The sequence below is a fragment of the Pezoporus wallicus genome, unplaced genomic scaffold (assembly GCF_028554395.1).
Source record: "Pezoporus wallicus isolate ANWC-B61680 ecotype Strahan unplaced genomic scaffold, APGP_CSIRO_Pwel_v1 contig_6714, whole genome shotgun sequence".
In the NCBI taxonomy this organism is placed as follows: domain Eukaryota; kingdom Metazoa; phylum Chordata; class Aves; order Psittaciformes; family Psittacidae; genus Pezoporus; species Pezoporus wallicus.
The window spans coordinates 386123-411688 of record NW_026637486.1 but is presented as its reverse complement, the minus strand read 5'-3'; the positions used below and the strand labels follow the sequence as shown (position 1 = coordinate 411688).

The following is a 25566-nucleotide window of genomic DNA, read 5'->3' as shown; positions in this document are numbered from 1 at the left end:
ATGGGTTAGTGGTGGCCTTGGCAGTGCTGGGGGTTGGAATTGACGATCTTAAAGGTCTTTTCCAATCTGGTTGATTCTATGATTCCATTTACAGCAGCTTTTTTTTGGGGGGTGGAGGGAAAGCAACTAGCACACCATGCTTATGTGATGGGTCACAAGCAGCAGGTTTCAGATGCTGAGACAGATGGGGAACTCCACACTATACCCTGAACTTCCAGTCTCAGGACTTGACCTCATGGCAAAAATCCTCAGAGATCCTACCAAGATTGCTACTTTCACTTCTCTGGTAAAAGAAAGTGTTGCTTCTCTCTGCTGCTTTATCCTTCTTTTGGGATACAGTAAGTATGAACAATCACAGTTTCTAAAGTGCTTCCTCTTCTGAACAGGGAAAATTAAACCTTCAAATGAGTTGTAACAGCAGCATCTCAAATGAAAACAAGGGACAGTGTCTCCATCAGCATTCTTTAGTGGCATAGCTAGGCCAAGATAGCTCTGCTGATATACATTGACAATAGATATGGTGTATGGTTTAAGTTGTAGTTTGTGCTGGAGTGACTTAGCTCAATCAGGTTTTAACACAACAGCTGCTTTGCTTAACCAGGCTCAGCATGTAAAGTAAATGGATTTGCCACAAACACGACCAATTAACTTCAGTCCAGACAAAACATGTATACTGCCCACAAGGATGTGGGCCGAGGTGAAAATATAGCTGCATTGTCACAGCCTACTCGTCACTGAGTGCATATCAGTTGAGGAACTAACACTGATTAGTTACCCAAAGTTAGCTCATCTCTTTCTGCAAGGCACTGAACCATGCCATATAGCCCCATCTGAGGCTGCTCACCAGTGTTCTGCCTCTTAGTTCCTGAACTGGCTCTTGCTCTCTGCAGAGCTGCATCCCTGCATGTTCTGACATCAGCAGCCAGACATACCCAGTGCCACAAGATTAGCTATGAGGACGGGCCACTGGTAGCTCTTCAAAGCCTTTCTCAAGGCATCCCTAATGGACAAGTGCAATCACTTCTTATTTTGAAGATGACATTCACCACCACAGAGGTTGAGATGAACACAAGTGCATCATATAAAACCACACCAATCCAAACCAAATGAACCCAATAAAAAGTCAACTACACGGCACATTCCATAGCAGCACTGCTTAGACTGTTAGTGCAGCAAGATATCAGTCACTTTATGCTCTGTATTCTTTAGCTGCCTAACAGTGGGGGTCTAGCTAGCCATATGGGCTTCTAGGCACCATAGTATAAGTATTTAATGATACCAGTAGCTGTAACAATGGATGAACCTATCATTCACCCTTTCCCTGGTTATTATGAGGACTCCATGTCCTCCTGCCTCACACACACCCTCTCCCCCAGTGAATTCCCTTCAATTCTTTGTATCTCACCCACAAGTTCCACTTTCAGTGAACTATTATGCAGGAGAAGTGGGGGGAATAAAGCAAGTGTAAAAAAAAAAAAAACACACCAGCAAATAAAGTATGAATGTTTTAGCATTTATGCAAAGCCCTAAGGGTATAAGGGGTTTAGGGAATTAAGATATGCCCTTCACCCCAAGGATCTTCAATGTAATGCAGACAGTAGTATGTGAGTTAAGAGTCAACACAGGAGAAAGGCAAGAGGACACTGCAGTGAGAGATTATGAAGTACAGTACCACTGCCTTTACACCAGGGCAGGGGAAAGGCTACGACATTGAAAACCCATTCAAAATCATTTCAAGCTGAGGCATTAAGATATTATATCTTCCACCATTTCTAAGGTGGTTTTTTCCCCCCTGTTTTTAGGTACATTTTGGGTGGAACTTCAACACATAGGAGGCTCTGGTGAAAAGATTGACTGACTTACTATAGCAATGCAAAACCTAGAACTGGATTTCTTGCTCAGGTTACCTAGGTGCCAGGGAAAGTAGGGCAAAATATTTCATTAACTTTCATTTTCACAATTCTGGGCCTATTCATCTTTGAGAAGTGTAATAAAGTTATACAAATACAGGTGTCCACCTAAAATTACTTGTTTTGGAACTCATATACCTTAATATTGCAGCTACGTACACAAAAAATACTGCTGCCAATGTGTCAGTAGGTAATACAGGATCCATTGCACTCAAATGGAGAAGGATAGTAGTCAAAGTGTTTACATGAATGAAGGGTGGGTAGGAAGTGGCAATTTCATTTCACATACATCTAGGGCTTTCTCATTAGGCCATGAAACTCACAGGTATTAATCATGAAAATAAATGTTCCTTGCCCCCAGGTGCGACACAGTTCTTACACAAGAGAAATGACCAATACAACTCTTTCTCTGATCAAATTACTGAAGATGAAATGAATTTTAAAACAATATCCCTGGTGGATTATGCATTTAGCTACTTAAGAAAAGACTTTGTGAGGACCCCCATTTATTACTTTGAAAAGCATAGCTGGGTGTTACCAATAATTAAGGCACAGCCTTGTTCATGTCTCACCTTAAAGGCTTCGGAGCTGAAGAGCCTGTGGATAAGAGCCAGCTGCCCTATTGTACCTCACACTTTGCTTTGAGAAGTTTTGAAACAGAAGTAAAACAAGGTAAATTATGTGGTGTCTTTCATCAGCACTTTTCTGCTGATCCATTATAGGAAAATACAAGTGTTTTGTCTATTGTCTGTTAAAAGAACCTGATAGAGCCGATCTTTCAGATGAGTACTTACCTATACGCTATATGTAATCTCACTAAAATAATACAGAAAACACTGAAAGGCAGATGTTTAATTAGCTCTAGACCCACAATTTAATAGGATTTCATTTAGGTTGGGCTTCTCACGAGTATAAAATGAAGCCTGTGATGTATATTTGCAGGATTAAGGCTCGTGGGCTGATTGCCAGACCTACACTAGAGCCCCACTGGGGTTGTGTGCAGCCAGAGCTGCTCACACACACGCTGCACAAGCAGAGCCTACAGTGAAACAAATCTTTTGTGCCATTCAGCTGCCTCTGTGGTTCCTTCCTCTACTCCCCTTTAGCCAGCTCAGGACATTAAAAATAAATAACCACAACTCACATTCCAAAAATACCAGGGGATTGGTTTAAGAAGCATGACATTAGCAGCCAGGTCAGGGAAAAAAAGGGTATCTTTTCTACTGGAACTGTACTTTTGGAACTCTTGTGAGGTCTTAGCCAACGGAGCCACATTGTGTTTAGGACACATTTTCAAGCTTTCCTTCCTAATGCCAGCAGGGCTAAAAAGTTTGGAACAAAAGGTCTGATTTTCAGGAATCAAACTGGTCCTTCAGTGTGAAAACAAAACCAGAAAGCCCCACACATAGTTGGGAATGAGATCATAAGCACTACTGTTTTTTAACACAGACTACAGCTCTGTGACCTTTCCAGCCCTTCTCACCTAGCACTGCTCTTGGCCTGCCTTTCTCACCACCACATCGTACATCCCTGTCCGCTTCCTTGTACTTAGAACTGGCATTTGTCAAATCCCACAGTAAGATATTTTAAGTGAGTGAGCTGCAAACACAAAAGCTTTTCTGCAGGTTTAGGTTCTTGAACCTACTTAGATTAGCATGAGAGAAGCTCCTGTGCCAGTGTAATGAAGGCAGGGTGGAACAACAGCACCAGCTCAGAGAGGCTTCAGATGGTCTGGAATCACAGTTAGGTTTAGCTGCAGCCCAACCAAACCACAGCCACCAGTATTCAAGTGTCCAACAGAGTAATTATTTGCCTTAAGTAATGTTTTCAATTCCTAAAAAGCATAGAAATAAGCTCTTCTTTCAGACACACCAGTGTAAATCAACAGCAGAGTGACAGCCATCTAACTTTACCTCAGTGTAACCAACAATAGCTTTTGGCACATCTGACAGACACAAGTGGGATAGTGTCTGAACCACATCTGAAGCTCCTTAGTGCAAGGGCTGTTACATGAACATCTCTAATTACACCACCACTTCAGTAATTACAACTAAACTATTATGTTTTGTATTCAAGTCAGTTTATTCAGTGGCAGTTCTGTGGTAACATGATTAATACCCAGCAATCAAGTAAATAGTTTCCTACTATCTGTGTCTGCATAGCAAAGCCTGTAAGCTAAGCAGCAGTGGGTGAACTCTGAGCCGTGACAGGAGAGTTTCAGGATACTGAGAACTTGATCCATATGCCCCAGAAATCTTATAGGTTTGGTCTGGGTTTATTTAAACTGACCTCAGTGAACTTTGGCCACGGTTAAGCACTGCAGGCAGCCTAACTGAGCTGAGTAGGTGGCTCTTTCCTGCAACAGAGGAGACACAACATCAGTGTCAAGATATACTCAGAACAACAGAGGTATCACTGGGGATGTTCAACTGAGGTTCAAGAACTATCAAAGATGCAGGGGGGTTGGAACTAGATGATCTTAAGGTCCTTTCCAACCCTAACTATTCTATGATTCTATGATACAGAAGTAACAGTGCCAGCAGGATGGAAATTCACAGGGCACTTAAGAGTAAGGCTAATTCAGGCAAATTCCAGTTTGAGTAATTAGACTGTACCGTTTCCAAATTACTGTTGTAATCAGAAATGTGTTTCTTCCCAGTCTGAAGTGTGGTAAAACCTCACTCTGCACCATTAATCAGCTGCATGTTTAGGTGTTAGGTGATATAATCGATCTACCCCATTTGTAGAGTGTTGCAGGACTAAAAAGCGTTATATAAATGAAGAAATTATCCCTAAAAAAAGGGAGTAGTGGTGACAGCACGGAGGAGAATGTTTGTGTGTGGTCTTCTCATTAATGTTTCCTTCCAATTCAAAACAAGAACATACTTAAAAGGAAAGCAAAAGAGTGCAGGGGGAAGGACAGGGGAGAGGCAACACTGAAGTGTTCCAAATAAAAGGGAGGAAAAAAATAGGAAAACTGTACCAAAAGGAGTAGATGATATTAAAAAGTGAACTTTTCTAGATGATCTATAAGAGCAAACTGTAGGATGAGCTACCAAATAATTAATTCCAAAGCTAATTCATATGCTTACACAGTATGAAAGGAGAAAGTGGCTACTCCTGAGGGTTTTCCATTTCTGTTCACTTTTTAACTAAGGACAAAAAAAAATTTAAAGGCACATTAAAATTAGTAGCTATCACTAAATTACACAGTATACACATGTAAATGTGATCACACCACACTTAAGTTCCTATAACAATAAACTATTCTGTTTTCTTCCCCCCTGACATTTACAAAATTCATTTGGAGGAGTAGGATATACCTTACAGAGATTAGTGATAAATCATGTATTTTTAATGAATATCAATAGGAGAAACCCCAGGACATAGCCCACCATCTAATTTGATTAAACTGTGCTTAAGGCAACACCACCTCTCAGGCTGGGGAATAGCACTATAATGACTTTGTGAGCATTATTGCAGGCTGCTTTAATGATTTAATGAACTGCCTCTATATTTAGTTCAATAGCCTTAAAATGATTAGTGTTTAAGAAAAATTAGCTCACTTTGATCTGATTCTATTTGATAGTAAGTTTAAATAACCTAACCCTTCAAAACACAGTGGAAAAAAATTCCTAGAATCCCAGCCAGCTAACTGCTAGAAAACATTATGGCAATCATTAATAACAGTTCATTTATGTTTAGCTACAGCATATGGAACGACATATTCATCCCCCAAGATGGGACACAGTAGCATATATTAAGTTGGGTTACAGAATTTTTCTTATGTGTTTTTGATGTGAAAAGTGTACTAAGAAAAAAAAACCTGTGTGCTCATGTAATGGAAAAAACAATTATTCCTCCATCAACAGGACCACTTCAGGCCCATCTTAACTTGTGGGTCCAGAGTATGGTTCTGTTTCTCAGTGAGATGTATGAAGAACTCATGATTACCAAGGCAGGACCAGGAAACGTTGGCTGAGGCTCTGTCACTCTCCCAGACGTAGCAGTAGAAGGAAGGTGACTAACCTGGAGCTGCTCTAGGAAGACGGAGCATGGCTTGAGAAGTACATTTGCAAATAGACATACCAGAGTTTGCAATTTGCCACTGCTGACACAGCTACATGTATGACTGATGCATACCGGCTACTAGGGAGTGTGCTGCGAGAGTAGGCTGGTTTGCATTTCCTGCATGTTTCAGGAAAGGAAAGAAAAATCCCACTATTTGATTCACCATTTGCAGGAACACATCACCACTGGCAGAAAAGCAAAAAGCTGAGAAAGTAGCAAATGAGCTAACTTGCTCAATAAGCTTAATTTAGCTTATTCATCGAACCCCAGACTGGTTTGGGCTGGAAGGGACCTTAAAGCTCATCCGGTTCCAAGCCCCTGCCACAGGCAGGGACACCTTCCACAGGTTGCTCCAAGCCCCATCCAAGCTGGCCTTGAACACTGAATACAGCTTCTCTTGGCAGCGTGTTCCAGTGTATTTTATTTCTGTGCTGTTACTTCTATGGCCATTTCTACATAGCGTGGTCTGGAGAACTGTGTTGGGATTCTCAAGCCCCAAACTATGCTTGATGGCATTAGTCAGCATTGGCAAGTCACTTGAAAACACTCAAGCCATGAATGCAGTACCACCATGTTGCTGAGAAAGGAACACACAGAAATAAGCCATAATGCTAAAAATACCACATCCAATAGGTAGCTTATAAAATATTAAGCTTAGTTTATTATAAACTATTGAAATATTAAACTTGTATATAAACTTATATTAAAATATTAAACTTACAAAACTAAATTTGGAAGAATGATGGCAGAAATATCCAATCTGCAGGGTCCTTCTTGCACTGAGCCTCTGTATCGTGAGATCCACTTCCAAGCCAGCCTGGGTATATGACACTAGCACCTTCCCTTACACCAAGCACCTAGAAGCAAGACCATGAATGTCAAAAATTATAATAAACTATGCACATTCAAAAGCAGCCACCCAATCTAACCACGAATCAAACCTAGATGTGGAATTCTTCTCAAGGAACAGCACCAGCAAGCAGACTGTTAGCTCTTTGTAACAAATACCTTGGAGTAAATCCCAAGTACAAGCTAAAACAAGAGACCAATGCAAGACACACTCAGATCTTGCATAGTTTCTTACAGTTCTATTTGTGTTTCCAGCACTATAATCATGAACTAGTCCTTTGGTTTTTAGTCTTAAGCAGTTTGTCTATGCTATAAAGTGAACTCAGAATTGATAGGCAACAAGCACCCTTTTCTCCCCAGCGAAGAAGTGCAAACAAATGTGTTGCCAATCAATCCACTGTAGTAGCTGGCAAGTTGCGATAGTAAATCCAAGACCTAATCCCATCACCCCAACAAACACGTCTCAGTGCCCCCTGGCAAGGGACACAACCAGGCAAGTTGTAAGCACAGGGGCTAAATTCACTCAAGAGGTATTTCTTGGTGGGATTTATCTATATAAAAAAATGTTACAGCTCATCCAGGATCATTTTGCCCATGGTTACTTCCTTGTCTCAGTGCCTGTTCCCAATTTCCAGCCATTTATCAGGAAGAGCAGACCAGGTTCTCTCCGAGGATGGGTTTCCAAGTTATTTCATCTACTCTCTTCGTTCCTACAGCGTCTTTTCCCAGCCCTCAGAATGCTACCAAGTTGCTCACTTTGTGTGATCAGCAGGTACTTTCCAATGTAGTAAAATCTGGGCCTGCTGCTTTCTTTCCAGACTTACAGGAAGGCCCAGTATCTTTTCCTCTGATAGATGATTTACATCAAGATTTGGAGTTTATTCTGCCAACTGTCCCTCATACTGAGCAGAACTTCCATTTTCTAAGAAATTCCAGCCTTTTACATTTTTCTTTTGTTCCTACCTGGAATAAAGACACAAAATAACATTCTATGGAAGTGACATGTGGTGAAAAATTGTGGCTACCCACATGTTCCATTTCAACATGAATTACTGGCAACAAATTACTGTGCAGTAGATAGAATACCTATTACATACTCATATCTTGGTAGAATAGTATGATTACTTTCATTCTGCTTTAAGTTTCAACACGAAACATGTCAAATTGTGTCATTTGGACAACATATGCCTTATTGAACTGTCTCATATTACTAAAACACTGAAAAATTGAGTTCATTTTCTCTCTCCTTGTCAAAAGCTGCAGTCAGATTGACACAGTCCCACGAAACATTCTGATTTCCACTAAACTGCATTTTCTAACAGAAAACTGTTCCATTAAAAAAAAAAAAAGCCAGCTCTAATGTGCCTGAAGTCTATGCAATTAAAAAAGTTTCTAAATATAGCTTTAATCATGGCCAACCCCAATCTTCTCAGAAGTCCTTGCCCTCTAGGCCATCCCAAAGGGATGGGAACATCCAGTAACAAGCCAAAAGTCTCATGACAGTGTATTGACCCCATTTGATATTTATCTCCAGCCATTCGTGAGAGCTTCCCATGAGCTTAATTAAGCTCATTCATTTCCACAAATTATGGCATCCTAGAAAATATCAGCCTTTCCTTTGATAGATGAGATTCAAATGTGCAAAGTCTTATGGGAGGCAGGTGTCTCTCAGGCTATTTGACAAAGCTGCTCATGAAACAAGTTACCTAGTCCCTCCCCTCAATAATGTGGAAGTGAAAGACACAGAGGATTGTATCCCATCCAACACAGACCACAGCAAAAAGCCACTTGCTGCAAACTTTGAAACACCACACATACGCAGCGTAGAGGAAGTTGTACCTTTTAACAACAGGAGCAGTGCTTCAAAGCCACAAAATTATTCCTGTCCTTTAAGGGGATATTTAGGAGTAAAGACTATCACACCAAGAAACACCCTGTTTGCTTCTCAAATCTTTCCACACTGGCATTTGGGTTTGGCTCAAGTATCATCTTTGTCTTTCTTACATCATATTTTTCTATTTGCATTATATCTCACTGCCTTTAGCAAAGCTGTTTTGTGAAACAAAGGCCATTTGAGGGGACACTGTAAGAGTGTTCTGCTACGTGAAAGGCTACTGCAGAGAATCACTAATTATTTAACACAGAGAAGACTAGAAATAATGGACATGGATTTTAACATCTCAGGTAAAGAGTCCAACGTGAACAGATGAAAGCAGAAAGACTTAGTCTTTATCATAAGGGTTTTAAAGGGAAGCCAGACAAACTTCTTTGAATAACAACTGAATTGATCCTGCTTCAGGGCAAAATAATATACTACCAAACCCCTCAGAGCTGCTTCAAGTTGGGGTTTTTTTAGTTATTAGATTGTGGTTTTATTTTTTATTTCAAGAAAATCCATGGTAACTGCAGGCTGGAAAACGTGTACTTTAGCGTCCCGTAAAAACTTCCCCTAATATCAAACATAAGCAGGAAAAATAAAGTCCTTTCCTAACACAATGAAGCATTCTTTCATAAAATGTAGCTTTCATTTATTTCACACTGAAATAGTCAAGCATGAGGTATAAGCTTAAAACTCTGCCCATTACATGTTTTTCTCCCACCAATGTTTTCCTTTACAGAGCTGCTTCTGTCTAGCATGTGGTCTGTTGAAGACCAATGCTAATACAATAATATTTTTGTTTCTTGCATATATTTAAGCACTTCATTTACTTTGGAATCTTGGCCCATAATTCCTGTGATATTCTAATTGGTTCATTTGCCCTTAACATATTTACACAGAGGCTGTACCTAGGAGTTCAGGTACTTCATGCAAAGAGGGGCATTTGGTCCCCACACTAGTTCCATCATTCCTAATTTTTCCAGCTCATTTAACACCTTTTCTACTGTTTTATGCATACTGAACACCAGTCTCATCTCAGCTGTGCTACCACAGTTACACTACATCTAACCTGAAAAACATTTTCATCCCGGGGTCTTGCAGTTCATCCAATACCTCAAATGAAAGCTTCCCCCCCCCCCCCTCCAACTTTGATCATTAAATATCTCACTGTTACAGCACAAACACACATCTCTTTTTTTTTTCCAGTACCTGGAAGGATTTTCAGTGCTTATGCTGTTCTGGGGTTACAGTGAAGTCCATCTGCCAAACTGTTTGCCTGAAGCAGACAGCCACCACAGAGGTATCAAAGCATTTGTCTAACACAAGGCTTTGTTTCCCAGTCATGTTCCTACAGCATTCCCAAAATACCTTTCTAGTGCAGAACACCACACAACACCTCTATGAAGAGTCCATCTCTAGAAGCCAAACTTCTGGAAAAGTTGAGGAATCTCATCTTTTTATGGAAAGTTCTGAATACTTGGCCACTCACAGGCTGCTTCCTAATGGTGGCTCCTGTACCCTATAAATGGCAAATAGGGCTTGAAAGAGGAAATGCCGGTTCCAATGGAGCATGTGAAAAGGAGGACAGAGAACTAGACTTCTCGAAGAACATGCTTCCAAGATCCATGAGAATATCCTAAAGCATAGAGAAGTGGCAGTTCACTACATAAAAATTCCCACCTCTCCCTCCTTGCCTGCAATTGTCTGTCAAGCCCCACAGTCAGAGCTTAAATCAAACCAGAACATCTTGCACTCTATACCAGATAGCACAGGACCACACACAAAGCCTTTTCCAGGGAACATGCTTATCTTTTGTGTTTGGTGCCACTGTTGAGTCTCTCTCCCTACAGGAGTTTAAGTAACCAAACCAGCCTTCCTTTCTTTAAATGTTCCCTCTTTCTAGACATAGCTTGCTTAGGAAAGTGTAATGAATAGAAACCAGCCTGCCTCAGATTTTATACCTCATGACATGCTTATTATTAGATTTATACAAATTCAAAGTGGCAAGAGAAGACATTTTATACAGATGAAGTTATCCAAGGATGAAGCTAGCTGAAATTCACCAAAGCTAGTCACAGAGTCTGTAGGTATTGAACAGCTTCAGAGAAACTCAGCCATAAGGATTATTTACACAGAATCTGCTGCCCCAAAGCCTAAAAGGATATTAAAAAAACCAAAACCAAGACAAACTGCACACATTAGTTTGTTTTTTTTCCTTTGTTTGCAATTACTCATGTGTTTCAGGACACAATACGGGTGCAGCAGATGAAGCCACTACAGAAGGGAAGGGGGTGAGAAAGAGCAAGAGAGAAGCAATTTGGCTGCTCCATATCTTGGCCCTATACCTACAAAAATAAATGGCTTGCAGACAGCTAACCTAAGGTCAGCAAAGCTTCCACTATTAAGCAGTTCCAGCTGGTTGGGACTTCCTAATTCCCCACTTACAGTAGTCTATCAAGTTTCTTGTTTAAATTCATGCAGATACAGGATTCAAGATACAGATTTTAGAACAGCAGCCACAAAAAAGATTAACACTTGTACCATAAGACCAAAAATCCCAACTCAAAGTGAAGTGACAACAGCAATACCTCCAGAATACTATGTGCTTCCTATAGATGCTTTTGGGTACAAAGTACACACACAAAAGTAGTCAAAAACAGAAGCAAAATGAGAGCCAACCCTATTCTGTCAATTCTGACCTAATTTGTTCAGGTCTAACAGCTCAAAAAGCTACAACTGTGGTGAAACATGGCTTGTAAAACTCTAACACCCCTCAATTACTTTCTGTTGGCCAGACAGGCAAACCTGTCATTTGGCAACGCATCATGATCCAAGACAGTAAACTTTATCATTCGGGGTCATGAGAAAATGGCCACAGGTACACTTTGCTCACCTCCACTAGGTAATTTTTCACAGTTATCATCCAAAAAGCGTAAAAGCATAAAAGATATGTTATCTTGGAGCTCAGTTTATTGTAACATGGGTGAGATTCCCTACAACACCACTTACTAAGTAACTGTTGTGTGTTCTTCAACACAGAGAGTCAAATCAGTAAAACATCTTTCTTGACAGTGTGTCAGGAACAAGACGACACCTCTCCTTTTGGAAACTAACACATTATTTATCACTGTGCTCTTACCTTTTCTTGCCATCCACCACGCTGACTCCAGAAGTGCTTCCCGACTTCATTTCTGTCTTAATACAGTATTTGTAGTACAACTTCAAGCCAAGAGTTCCAGAACTTGGCCTGCATTTTCCCAAAAGCCAAGAATCCTTTGGAGTTTTGCTCTTACCTGTGAGACAAACAGATTCTTGACCAGGAAATGTTGGCTTATGGTCAGTCGTCTTCTGTGAAGTATCAGATGAGTAGTTTCTGTGGGGGAATTTGAAAAGCTTAATTTCTCTCTATTCTCCTAATAAAGTTTTGCGTACACTCATTGAAGGTACAAGGTCAAACACTGGTTTCTGAGCATCCTGGCTGTCCCTCTCTTGAGGATTTGGGTTTTTTTCTCTCTTTAAATGAAACAGACATCTATAGGAGTATGGTTTCAAGTGAAGCATGTTCAGCAGCCCATGTGGAAATTCACAGCCAAATTGACATGCAAATCTTGATGGGTTTGATACTAAATTTGAACTCCATAAAGTTCCCACATTGATTCTTACTTACAGAGGAGCCCATCACACTGCTGAGAAAAAAATATCCTTTGCACTGTCTAAAGAGGTATTAAGACAAATAAGAACCAGACACTTGAAACTTCTTGTGGGATCTCAAAATTATCATCAGCTGAAAAGAGCCTAAACGAGATCATGGCTGGCTTGAGTTAAAGCAGGGAAATGTTAGCAGAGCTGTATACCCAGTTCCCTCTAAAACTGGACAAATAATTCACTACTACTATTAAAGGAATCATAATTCATCTGGGTTAGTCAGAGCATGGCGTTGGCATAAAACAGAAGCAACTGTCATTCTGACAACTTCACAGGTATGCCAGCTAAAGTACCAGTGATGTGAAATGCTCAGTTCTCACAAGTCCATTTGGTTATGCAGGAGCTGGGCAAGCTCAACCCTTAATTGAAGCACTTTACTGGATTAAGCTGGTGCAACAGCATGTCCTTAGATGACACATTTCTTCCCAGTCTAAGTTTGCTTCTCTCAGGAATTAGATCCAGGCATTTATGCAAGACCTGGTCATGTTATATTCTTCCTAGCGCTGTGAACTAGCAAAAGTTTCAGATACATTTCACTTTCCTGATCTCCAGGTTGGTTGGTTGTGGGCTTTTTTCTTACCCAGCTCTTTGAGCAATGTTTGGAACAACATGTATCTTTCACCATGTAACTGAAGTCTTACCAAAATCATAGAATCATAGAATAGTTAGGGTTGGGAAAGACCTTAAGATCATCTAGTTCCAACCCCCCTGCCATGGGCAGGGACACCTCACACTAAACCATATCACCCAAGGCCTTGTCCAACCTGGTCTTGAACACTGCCAGGGATGGAGCATTCACAACCTCCCTGGGCAACCCATTCCAGTGCCTCACCACCCTAACAGGAAAGAACTTCCTCCTTATATCCAATCTAAACTTCCCCTGTTTAAGTTTTAAGCAGTTACTCTTGTCCTATCACTACAGTCCCTAATGAAGAGTCCATTCCCAGCATTCCTATAGGTCCCCTTCAGATACTGGAAGGCTGCTATGAGGTCTTCACGCAGCCTTCTCTTCTCCAGGCTGAACAGCCCCAACTTTCTCAGCCTGTCTTCATACAGGAGGTGCTCCAGTCCCCTGATCATCCTCATGGCCCTTCTCTGGACTTGTTCCAACAGTTCCATGTCCTTTTTATGTTGAGGACACCAGAACTGCACACAATGCTCCAGGTGAGGTCTCACAAGAGCAGAGTAGAGGGGCAGGATCACCTCCTTTGACCTGCTGGCCACGCTCCTTTCGATGCAGCCCAGGATACAGTTGGCTTTGAGTGCCCGAATTTATCACTGATAGCTGAGCTCTGGGATTCAGAGCTTATTCCTTGCTACCCTACAAATGATTATTCCTGTCTGTATGTATAGCCCTTTTCTCTCTTACAGCCTGATCAATACCTCCCTACAGTCACAGGCAAGTTTCTTCCCTCCTCCTTTGCATTTTAGAATTAGGTCTGACCATAGGGCAGTGGGAAGCACAAGAGGAATCTACAGAAACACTGTGCAAGGTTACTATTCCTTCAATACCTGAAGCTGACCTAACTGAACTGCTCAGTTCTCTGACCACAGCATGTCTATGCGTAAGCTACATATTCCCAGGAACTTTAAAGCAAACATCAAGTTCAACCAGTCAAAACCATCTAGGAGATGCCAAGCTACAGCCCAATACAACAATTACAAACTGTACAATTTCAAACTCACTAGCATTTTCAGAGCAAAACCATCAGTAAAGGGAATTATTCAAAGAGCAGGCAAAAGTTTCACTGGTTTCTGGTGACACAGAAAACACTTTAAACCAGGAGATGGGATGGACCTTTGGGAAAAACATACTAAGGAGCCTGAGTTGCCCAAGGATCAGGTTACATGCTTCATATCAAGTACACCAGTCATTCCAGTGGAGCCTACTCATTTGCTCACACATATCCTGAAGGGAAGAACACTCAGCACCTTGCAGAATCGAACCTTAGTCTCCTGTCTCAGGAGCACATGCAACAGGCAAGTTACCACACTAAGAGGACCGGGAACAAACAGCTGCTGTGCAATAGCAAATCTCTCCTTTGAGGATACCTTCATTTGTTCTCACACAAACATCAGTTTGGGGTAGTCTGTAATGCATTACCTGATTTCCACTTCATGGTGTGCTACGATCATTTATAGTTACTTGGATTTTGTTGTTTTAACTGCTAAATATCTCACATTCCCTCCCACCTACACAACATACCAGTAAATATATTCTAAGTACAACCACATTCCTACCGCAGCATTTTGTTTTCTAAACAGCCACTAATAATAGATTCCTAATGAAAAGTCACAAACTATCATTTCTCTTAGAAGACCTACTAGTTTTGCAGTGGAGTAAAACCATGCTCAAAACACACATCTGGGCATCACCTGTCCCAAAACAAAACAGCAACCTTTATATTTAAATCTTCGTGTAGTCAACCCTAAGGAGCACCACTGTGTGCAAAGTAGTACAAAACAGCCATGAAATGGGAGAATTCCCTCCTGCCCAGTCAGAAATCCTAAAATTGGTCATGCTAGGTGTAGGTAAAAGTATGTTTGTATACAGAATCCCAACAAATGTGCACTGAGTCACTTAACCAAGGGAGCAGATTTACCATCTTGCCTTTCTGCCCACCTTTTAACCCTTTTTTATCTTTCTGCTATAGTTCTCCTCAGTGGGTTAACTGCAGTTCTTATCTGCTCACATTTTAATTCAAACTGATGAGCACAGATTATCCTTTGTAGATTTCTTCCACATACTTACAGCTACTTTTCTATAGTCTTCTGTCCCTCCTTTTCATTTTGACTTAAATCTGTTTCAAATACCCAGGCCCAAGCCTCTGTAAGAGTATGTCTACACTGGCAATTTAAGGCACAACGAGCTGGAGTATTTGACACAAATATTTAACTCCAACTTAACCTCCCACCCTGGCTAAGCAGAGATATGAGGAGCTCAGAAGCAACTGCTTCAAGGCCAATGCTTTATTTCCATTACCATGAGAAAATTGTCAGTGTAAACACTGTCTATTTCTCCACAGCTTAGTGATTACTCATAAGTTTGCTGAGTAAGTAGTATCTGGTAGTGCCTTGCACCCACTTTCCTCAAGTATAAATGACTACAGGAGGTGACAGGTAATGAAGAAAGAGCATTGACATCTGTTTCTTTTAAAACTAAACTATTTTATGGCCATCTCCACAGCTGCTTTCAAGCTTCATACTTCAAAAGGACTGACCCCTTTACCTGTTTGTTGTGCTGGTGTCTCCTGATTATACCGTCTAGCACGAGAAACATTTATCCCAACCCTAACGCTACACTTGAATTAGATGCTGAGGTGTGAAAAACCAGCATGCTGGTTGAAAAAGAAAGTAACCAAAATATTCTATAATCTTAGAGCAGATCGAAGTCATTTTTTATTTGCATTAGATAAACTGAATTCTAAAGAGAAGGAAATTATTCTTTAGGCAAGAGAAAAACTCTAACTTCAGATGTGATTTTTTTCTAATACAGTTCACACATTTGCTTTGCCCTCATCAATCCAGAATATTAATTGTAAAGCGCATTAATTACCATAGGAAGACTTTACATAATCATAAGAAGTAAACAAATATTTTGTTTACTAGAGCAAATAAAAATATTACAAATACCTGTGAGAGACAGAGTAAAATAGACCAGAATTATCAGCACCAGTTGGAACCTGTTTGTTAACAGGTTTAATCCACAAGCATACAGGCAAACCCAGAAGTGAACATCTCTGAACATAGAAGCTTAAAACCAACATCCTTCTCTATTTGCACAGTCAGTCTTGGATTTGCTCTAGTTTCAGTGAAAAAGAACTACCCAGGCCATCAGTAATTTCTCAGTTTCCAGAGGTATATCTAGATGGGCTATACATAAGGATATATCCTTTCAAAGGGTTTTTACAATGATGTATGGTTTGCCCAACTCTTACTCGGCAATTGTACATATGCCAGATCAAAGTGCAAAATCAGCTGTAGTAAATCCTTAAACCAGACTGGCAGGACTTTGTCACATATGTATTTTCATGGCTATACTGAGAGTTGTTCTAGATGAGATTTAACAGACAACTGGGGGATTATATATTTTCATACACAGAAAGTGAGTAACTGTGCAGTGGGAATTTTCATCAATTAATAAAAGCTTTGGATAAACCTTAGGTGAAAGAGATAAAACCTCTGTCCACAAAATAAGAGATTAAATTAGCCTGCAATTCACTTCTGATATTTAATATTCCATCTGTTATATTTGCTTTGGCTAAAGACTTTGCCAACTTGAGCAATTTCTGCTCTACCTAAATGACAGGTCTAACTATAACACTTTATGACTTAATTTTCCATTTGTCTGAAAAAGCAAGAATGCCCCCTTTTGACAATTCCATATATTTCCCTTGTGAGGCCAGGAGAGGGAGTAGTAGGTTGCATTTTTCCCCAGAAAAAGCAACACTCTGGACAGCAAGTATTATATTCAGTTCCCCAGCAGACAAAGATTGCACCCTCTGTTCATTATTCTATTTAAGAGACCATGGAGAGATGTGGTTTGGGGTTTCTTTTTGGCCAGGAAAAACTGCACTTTGAGAAGAGCATCTGCCACAAGAGAGTTTCACACAAGAACTACTACACACTTTGTGAAAACTAAGTAAATCTTACACATTGAGGGATGGAAAGATACACAGGTGTTTACTTAGGTTAACATGTGCAAGCTCTGTGCTTGCTTACCCTGCTGAAGGTACAGCATCAATCTGGATTACCTGCAACCGCTGTGCCAAAACATGATATTAAGGTGAAATAAAAATAGACCCTGCTACTCTTCTGCTTCTTAGTTGTACACATTGTAATTAAAAAAAAAATAGGCAAAATAGGCATTTTTCTACATTACCACCCAAATTTTGAGGTTGTGCTGCTGATGACGAAAAATAAAGACTATTTGCATGCACTTTTGCTTCAGGTTCATCTGCAGTGAAACCTGAAATGTGCCTTGAAATTTGTCAGGAACTCAAAATTCACGAGCTGATCTCAAGCAGTTTGAATTCCTGTGTTAGGAAGTTTGTCTTTGGAGCTCTCTAGTCAGACACTGCAGAATGATGTGGTCTTCTAGAAGGTGACTCAGAGGAGGATGGAAAAAAAACCCCGTAAGACTAAAAACTTACTTGTGTATTTTCCAGCTCTTCCAGAGAGCCATTATCTCAGCCTGAAAAACAAATGGGGAAAAAGCCCATATATGAAATCATAGAATGTATCAAGTAAGGTATTTCCAAGAGAGATAGATAAACAACATGGTAGAAGGTGCTAGTCAGATACCACTATGTGTGTTATATCAAACACCACAGGTTATTCTCACCCACATCTCAGGCAGTGGAACTAGAAGCAGGACAGATCTGTCTCTCCTAACCTCAGGGACTGACAAGCTCAGAGATACCTGTTAGGAGAGTCACCTCAGAAAGCGATGCCAGTCTCAGTGTCTCACACTCAAAACTGAGAATTAGCACTGGCTTAAAGGTGCTGGCTTTTGAACCCTGTTCCATACTCCTGGCTTTTGTTTCTGTAGCTCAACTGAGAGGCAATTCCCTGCACCCATGTGATCCTGGAAAAGGGAGATGAGTAATTTTTCATACTCACGAAGAAGTCACTCTACATAGTAACTGTTACGTGAAATTGCAGCCTTCTTCCCCGAGAAGTACAGGTGCTCATGGTATTTAATTGCATTGGTATCAACTAACAGTATACAACAGTTTTATGACAAAAAGCACAAATGTTAAGCAAGAAGCATGGAATGACAAGTGAGATTACAGTCTGGGGAGAGTTCTCAGGTCAAGCCCAGGAGAAAACCTTTTACCTGACCAAATAAGACAGTTTAAAAACAAACTAAACCCACACATGCACAAAGTTAACTAGCAACTGACAAAGAAAGAACAGCATAAAATACTGCTGCATGCTCTTGAAAATGAGAAGTCTTTCTCTCATGACAGAAAGATTCTTTCTGCATGAGAGAGTGAAAAATAATTTGGCTGATTTCCTATTGCAGGTTTCAGACCATCAGTTAAGTTTCTTGTAACAGCACTGAGTTACTGGGTTTAAAGTGCTCATCAGGGTCACTACGGCTTATTGCAATCCAGGTACCATATTTTCCAAGTGCTGCATGGCTATTTAGCCACATACCTCCTATTAAAGCTGAATTGTCTTAAATAAGAGTCACTGTGTGTCTAACCACCCATGCAGCTCCTTGAGAAATTTTAATGCACCGTATTATATTCTCCCCTCTGCCATGAAGTAGTGGAGGAAGGAATATTGCTTGCAAACAAGTTTTCACATGTGGCATTAGTGGCATTCACTACTGGCAGAGGCTTTACTCTTGTAAAGACTACAGTCATCTCAGTGCTACAGAGCTACGTGAGGTGGCTGCAGTTAAAACTATCCAAGTTTGGCTACATGTGCAAGTTTCCACCAGCTGAGAATCTAGCTCAGTATTTTTCACTGATGAGATCTACACACTTAGCAACAGGAAGAACAGGAAAGCAACTGTTTTATAAAGCACAACATTAAATACAGTATTACTGAACGCCTTCTTGTGCTTCATTACTCATGATTTAGTGTGCTATGACTCAGCTCACATTGATATTTTTAAACTCCAGTTTGCCCCCTACACTTGTTCACAAACATTACCTGTTACCTACAGGATGAAGTGTTCAAAACTAAACAAAGATTCCCTTATGCCAAAACCCAAAAGCACCTTCAATGAAACCTTTCCCACTGCTCAGTCTTCTGCTTTTTCCCCTCCCAACTGACAACAGCTAAACAAGAAGCAACAAGTTTTATAGCAGCATTTGAGGAACTAGTCGAGGTTGAAAGTGACTGTACATGGCCTCATACCAAATCCTGTTCAAATTTAAGTACGATGCTCACATTTAGTGACTTTCACCTGACATCTTTTACAGTGGAAGCCATAGTTTTAAAAGCCTTTTATCTTCCTTACATCATCCAGGTTTTTAGTTGCCTATATCAGTCTGTTATAAACATTAAGCTCCTGTTTAGTGTTACCTAAAGTTTTATTTTCTTCTTTTGCAAGCGCATTTGGTTTTGTTTCCAAGTTCCTAAAATGGGGCTGTAATCACAGATAATCATCACCTCATAAAAGAATCAGAAAATTAATTTACTGATTCAGCCTTTTTTTTCCACCTCAAAGGACATTCACAGCTACACCCCTCTGACCGCTATTCTCATTATTAAGCAGCTTAGTGAGAATATTACTCTGATTTCAAGGATGTTTTACTGGAAGCAAGTTCCAAAGAGCCTCCTTGCTACTACGTTCAGTGTGTTCAGCATTCACTATCAGCTGTGGGATTTACCAAGAACTCAGAAAAGTCTGTTCTCATTCTGCATCAAAGATAAGAAAATTTAGGTGTTTCTATAGTTACAAAGAAATAGTTTCTGGAAATCCCTTATCAAAAGTGAACTCTGCTTCACTGAAATTATATTCTCCTTATTGTTATTTCCAAAATTCTCAAGATCATTTAGCCAGCATTAAAGGGATACCACTAATGACTAAATGCAACCAGCATTCTCTATGCTCCGTCCTCTCCCAGGGAGCTGAAGGCTTTTATCTGCTGCCAGCCAAGAAATATTCACTAGACTGAAAATCTACTGTATACCTTTCCGAAAGCTGCAGGGCTGGAGGTAAAGGCTCAACAGCACTGAGGTTTCTTTTCTAATCTTTTCAAGTTCTGCACTTCACATCAGTGGGCACTACTGAATTATGTTAATTGCTAATTCATACTGTACTGTAATATGAAAACCTATTTATTCTTGGTCCAAGTAGCTGAAAGTAATTAATACTTTTATCTTGGTATGTGCTTCATTGATGAGGTACCTGAAAGGAGAAATGGAGCAAGTTCACAAGTAGTTATCAGTCTATAAAGTTATAGTCCCAAGGAAAGAGGTACAGCAGTCTCCCATTCTACCATTAGTCTCTTGCTTAGTGAAAAGCACAGATTTCCACGAGTCAAAATAAACACCAAGTTGCTGAGCTGCAAAGTAACAGTTCCAGATTTGCATCTCTTATCACTTCAGACCCAACCTTTAGAAGAGACCTTCACCCAGACTTTACATTCTGTCTCATACTATTACATGATAACAAGATTTACACAGCATCTCTATGAATCAAGCACCGGCAAGTAGGTTCTTCCCACAGCTGTGACTAACTAGGGGTGGAGAACACGTACCACAGACATCTAAATACCTGTTCATATTATTTATGCCTCAGAAAAGTTATTTTTCGTCCTGTTTCTTTGCCTGAAGAAATTGCAGGCATTGAAAGGAATCCTAAAGCAAAACCAGACAATTCATAGATGCCCTCATGTGGATGCCACATTGAGGACAATGCTCATAGCACCAAGATCACTGTAGCTGGGATGCTAGAAGCTCTCAGCCTTGAGCTCTTCCTTACTAGGCTCCCCAGGCAGATGATATGGAAAAAATATGGCATAAACAGAAGGCCCACATATAAAAGAAGTCAAGTTAGAGAATACATAGAGAAAAGTCCACTTCATATATCACGTGGCACATGTAAAAACACCTGATGCCCACTAAAACGCCTGCATAAGCCTCTGGAGCCTGAAGTTATACAAGAATCATTTATTTCAGCAGCATCACACTGAAGTGACACAGATACAATATGCCAATCACCAAAACCCAGCTCTAGTGTTGAGGAGATGATTAATAAACAAGAAGTTCAGTTTAACGTTGCTCACTGCTTTCTAGGATCATTGCAACAGATTGTATTTCTCCAGACTGTAGAGTATATATTCAGCATGATTATTCTTAAGCATTATGCTATAGTCCCCAGAAACAGTAAGAACCTGCAGGTCATTAGCAAGGGAAGGAACCAGCAGTTTAACAAAAAGGATATTTATACATATGTGGACTACCTGGCAAATTTACAGGCGCATTAAGACCACAGTTAATCCCTCCATTTCCCAACAGCTGTAACTGAATATTCCACACAAACCCCTCAGTTTTCAGCTATCTTAAAATGGCACACTATTTTCAAGGCCATGTTGATGCAACCGGAATTATTTATCCAGTTGTGCATGATTTTAGCTGTGTAACTCTTCAATCTCTGTTAAGTCCTGGTTGTTTGCACAGGTTATACAGCAATTCTTCACTTCTTGAGCTCATACTTGTCCCTGCTTTCACACTCGGGTAATACATTCCCAAAGTTTGACAGATGAGAACATAACTAAAAGCAACCTTACACAAAATAGTATTATTTCCTAAATATCTGAAATAATCAAGTATTTCTGTACAAACAGCAACCACCACCTAGAGACTTCTTTTTGAATCTGAGCTGAGCCACCATAGAAAAGGGTTACTATATCTAGCTATCATCAGTTAAATAAGAACTCCTAAGGGAAAACAGGATGCTTCAAAGATGGAAAACTTCCGTGGCAACAAATTCCTGCTGAATCAATTTTCAATAATCTCAGAAAACAATAACACAGTACAGCTGAAATCTCCACAGCAATCTTTCCTGCTAACACCTTCCTTTTATTACATTGCTGCAACCAGCAAGCAAAAGATGGAAAATCTTTCGGGCTAAAATGAAATTTGTTAATAGAAAGAGACCAAACATGCATTATTTAAGAGGAACCAGGTGGATGAAAGTACAATAAAGACATAAACATGACTGCTAGATACACAGAAAGAATTTGTGAGCTCCATAGACTGTGGGCTTACTTGCATAACTGCCATTTTCTTCTTTTCTTACAGCATAAAGAAAACTTAAAACAGGACTAAGTCATATTTATACCACCTGGAAACCCTTAGTCTTTTATTACATTTGATGTACCTGAGAATAAGTCCTATATTCAGGAGCTCAAAACATTTCCCTGCCACTGGAACACCATTCCAGGCACTATGCTCCAGAAGGCAGCCCTTGAACTGCCTTATTTACAAGCAACGGGCATGAACATTACACTCATCTTTTCCACTGTTGGTTTTCCTTCACCTCTTGCTCTCACTTTTTATTCTCTCATTCAATTTTTACCTGTAACTTAGAAAACACATGATAGATGCGGTAGAAATTTCTTTAGCACAATATGAAATACTTTCATATTTGTATGTGATGTTGATTCTGCCCCCCGTGTTTGTTTGCCAGTCATCAAGGGAAAAGTGATTGGATATAAATACCCACATGTTCACACACAGATATGAAAGAGCCCTAAAGGATACCCACATAAACTACACTATTGTAATACTTTTGTTCTGTAACACTTCTCTTGCCTTGTCCAAACTTCTAGCCCATTACTTGCCACTCTTTGATTCATCTCCTCTTTTTTAGTTAGGTTTTATTATAAAGACTTGTTTGAGGAAGGCAGCATTACCTCCATGCTCACCTTGCACATACCAGTTCCCCGATTACAACTGTTCAAACAGAAAAGAACAATTATTTATGGTTTACTTTATCAACTACAATGAATAAGCCCCATGAACAATGCACAAGGCTGGGTACAGGTGCCAAAACCACAAAACCCTCTAAAAGAAGATGAGCTCTAGCTGTGTTTGTACTCCTCCTTTCCAGCTTCCCTCCAACTACTCTAAATTGTATTTTACTTTAGAAGAATATTGTAGTAGGCTTTAGTTAACTTTAACTAGTATTTTTTGCCTAAACTTGGAGGTATAAGTACAGTGGAAAAGCCAAACCAGTGCTCATGTCACACTATGCTTTTCAAAGCTCTCATCCCTTTTGTCATTTTGTAACACAGTTCACGTGTTAACAGAACCTGTGAGTTGCCCCTTTATAATTACCCAGGAAAACCACCACAAATATACAAATATCCAATAGGAAGCCCAGAATGGAAGGAAGCACACAGAGAACATCAGGACATCATCTTTCTTCATTTCTACCTCTTTATTTTAATATAAGTAATAAGGGAAAATAGATACCGTGAACAAACAGCAGTAGAACATTTTCCTTGGTAAACTCCATGAGACAGAAGGTCTCTGCAAGAGCACAACTCCACCCAGAGGAAGATTATACCTATTTTAGATGCACTGCCCAAACACAGTGCTGTTTAAGGGGCAGTTATCAAGAGGATCAATACAATTTACTCGTGGCTTATACTGGAGCAGAATTATTTTGTTTATTTTTTTTGTTTGTTTCCCTTCCAACCATGGGCCATATCAGGAATTGGTTATGAACATGCACAACTATTAACCACCACCCTAGAGCTTTGCCAGCTAAGGAGGTGAGCCTCTGCCTCCTCAAATATGGGAAACCAGCTACATAAATCTGCCCAGCTGAAAGTCCCTTGGTATAGGCTCAAGCCTACAGTCAAATTGACTATTTTTTGGTGAGATGCTAAGTTTCTACATGCAGTTAAACATAACACTATCACATAAAAAGTCAAGGGAAAAAAACCCAACTTCAGCAAGGTTTTACTACAAAGTTAATGGATATGAAAATTTCTCCCAAATCTCACACAGAATTGAGGTGTTTCTGTAATTACCAGTTTCCATTCCTCTCTTTAAAGTTTCCCTGCAAGCAGCAATCAGAATTATATACGAACTCTGCATGAAACTAATGAATTCATGACAAAGACAACTCCTCAACATGATAAGAGATAGTGCCTCAGGAGTACTGCCATCAGGCTTTAATGCCCCAAAACAGTCTCACAACCACGTTCAAGCTATAATGGAACTAGAACAAATACCAGTGCTGCACAACATCAGCTGTCCAAGGACCTGGGTGCACCCCCATCTAAAATTAAAGAGCAACACAACGATTAAATATACTTGTTTGCTTCCTCAAAAAAGAGGAAAATAAGTTTTCCTGCTTTCTATCTACAGCTATTCATAAACAAAGATACAGCACATTCATCTGTAGAAACTTCCATTTATGAAGGAGAAAACACTTTTAAAACAGTAACATACTACAACTCTTCAGCACTCCTATTAAATACCTCTAAAATGAAAGTGGTACAGGAAAGAAAAAAAAATACAAGGCATATCCCGTTAGACCTGGGCAATACCTTCCTGGCAACTATTTCTGTCCTAAAAGACTTTGTGAACCAACACCTATGTAAGATTTTTTTCCTTCTTCAGGTGTTTGTTAGCAGAGATCACCATTCTTATAATTAAAGATTATTTCTCTAGAACAAGTGCATTTCCCACTCAACTTTCCTTCCCAAAAGAGAAAACCTTAAAGGTAAACTGGAGTGGCAAAGAATTTTATGTACATAATACCTTTGGAGGTTACCATAGTTCAAATCAAATCTTTACAGATCAAAAACATCTGGGTTGCCTGTAGAAGATGCAAACACTTCAGAAGGATGCTCAAACTCGCCATCTTAGTTTTCCCCTCTCACTGAAACCCCAAGAAACTGAGGAAACCTATGATTCCATGTGCCAGCTGCTTATCCAACTGCTATCATAGACCTTATTAAGCAAACCCTTTGCTCGCACTTACATATCAAGAGTCAGAGGTCCTGTCTGCACTTCCACATCAATGAATATCCCCAACATACTGTCTCTGTCTGATACCTGCTGATGGAATCAAAGGAGGCTTTTCTAAGGTCAGAGAAGTTTGTTCTATGAGCAAAAATGAGTGAAAAGGCAAATGACGGATTTGAGCATGGTTGCAACAAACATACATCATAGGAAATAGATGGAAAAACAGAAAATCCTCAATACCCTAATGCTATCATCTTGCTAGTTCCTAGACATTTAAGGCTGCACCCCACTATCACATGGCAGAAAAGTAGAGTCCTTTAGATGACTGGCTCAGGTAATCGAAGTAGAAAACAGCTAGAAATAATACTGCAAATAGAACTGGTTGTAAATTTAAGCACCATTTTGATTCATTAATCTCCAACAGCTAAAGACAAACCTAAAGCAAAATTAACATGATTGTAAACGAAGCACTCGTATCCTGTGGCTACTTTTTTTGCCTGCTGAGAGAGAATGAGCTGATCAAAGACAAGACACTTCACTGCAAGCAGCAAGATTAGTGCTGCTTCAGCGAGCTCACAGTTAGTCCCCATTAACTAACCTGTTTTAGAAGCTGGTAACACCGTAATTAATCTTAGCTTCAATTTGAAGTGAAACAAGAGAGTGACCTGTCCATATGATGACACTGCACCTGCCCTACTATCC

The 25566-nt window shown here is 40.0% G+C and overlaps 1 long non-coding RNA gene across 4 annotated transcripts in view; it reads right to left on the bottom strand.

The window, feature by feature from the left end:
- Positions 1 to 25566, bottom strand: part of LOC130597330 (uncharacterized) — a 57581-nt gene that overhangs the window by 27454 nt on the left and 4561 nt on the right. For 3 of the 4 annotated variants that reach the window (XR_008971726.1, XR_008971727.1, XR_008971728.1), the window contains exons 2-3: positions 12003 to 12082; positions 4200 to 4266 (exon numbers count right to left, since the gene is read on the bottom strand). This is a non-coding gene — a long non-coding RNA (uncharacterized LOC130597330). Of the gene's footprint in view, positions 1 to 4199; positions 4267 to 12002; positions 12083 to 17567; positions 17609 to 25566 lie in introns of all 4 variants that reach the window. The other variant, XR_008971729.1, reaches the window with a different exon arrangement.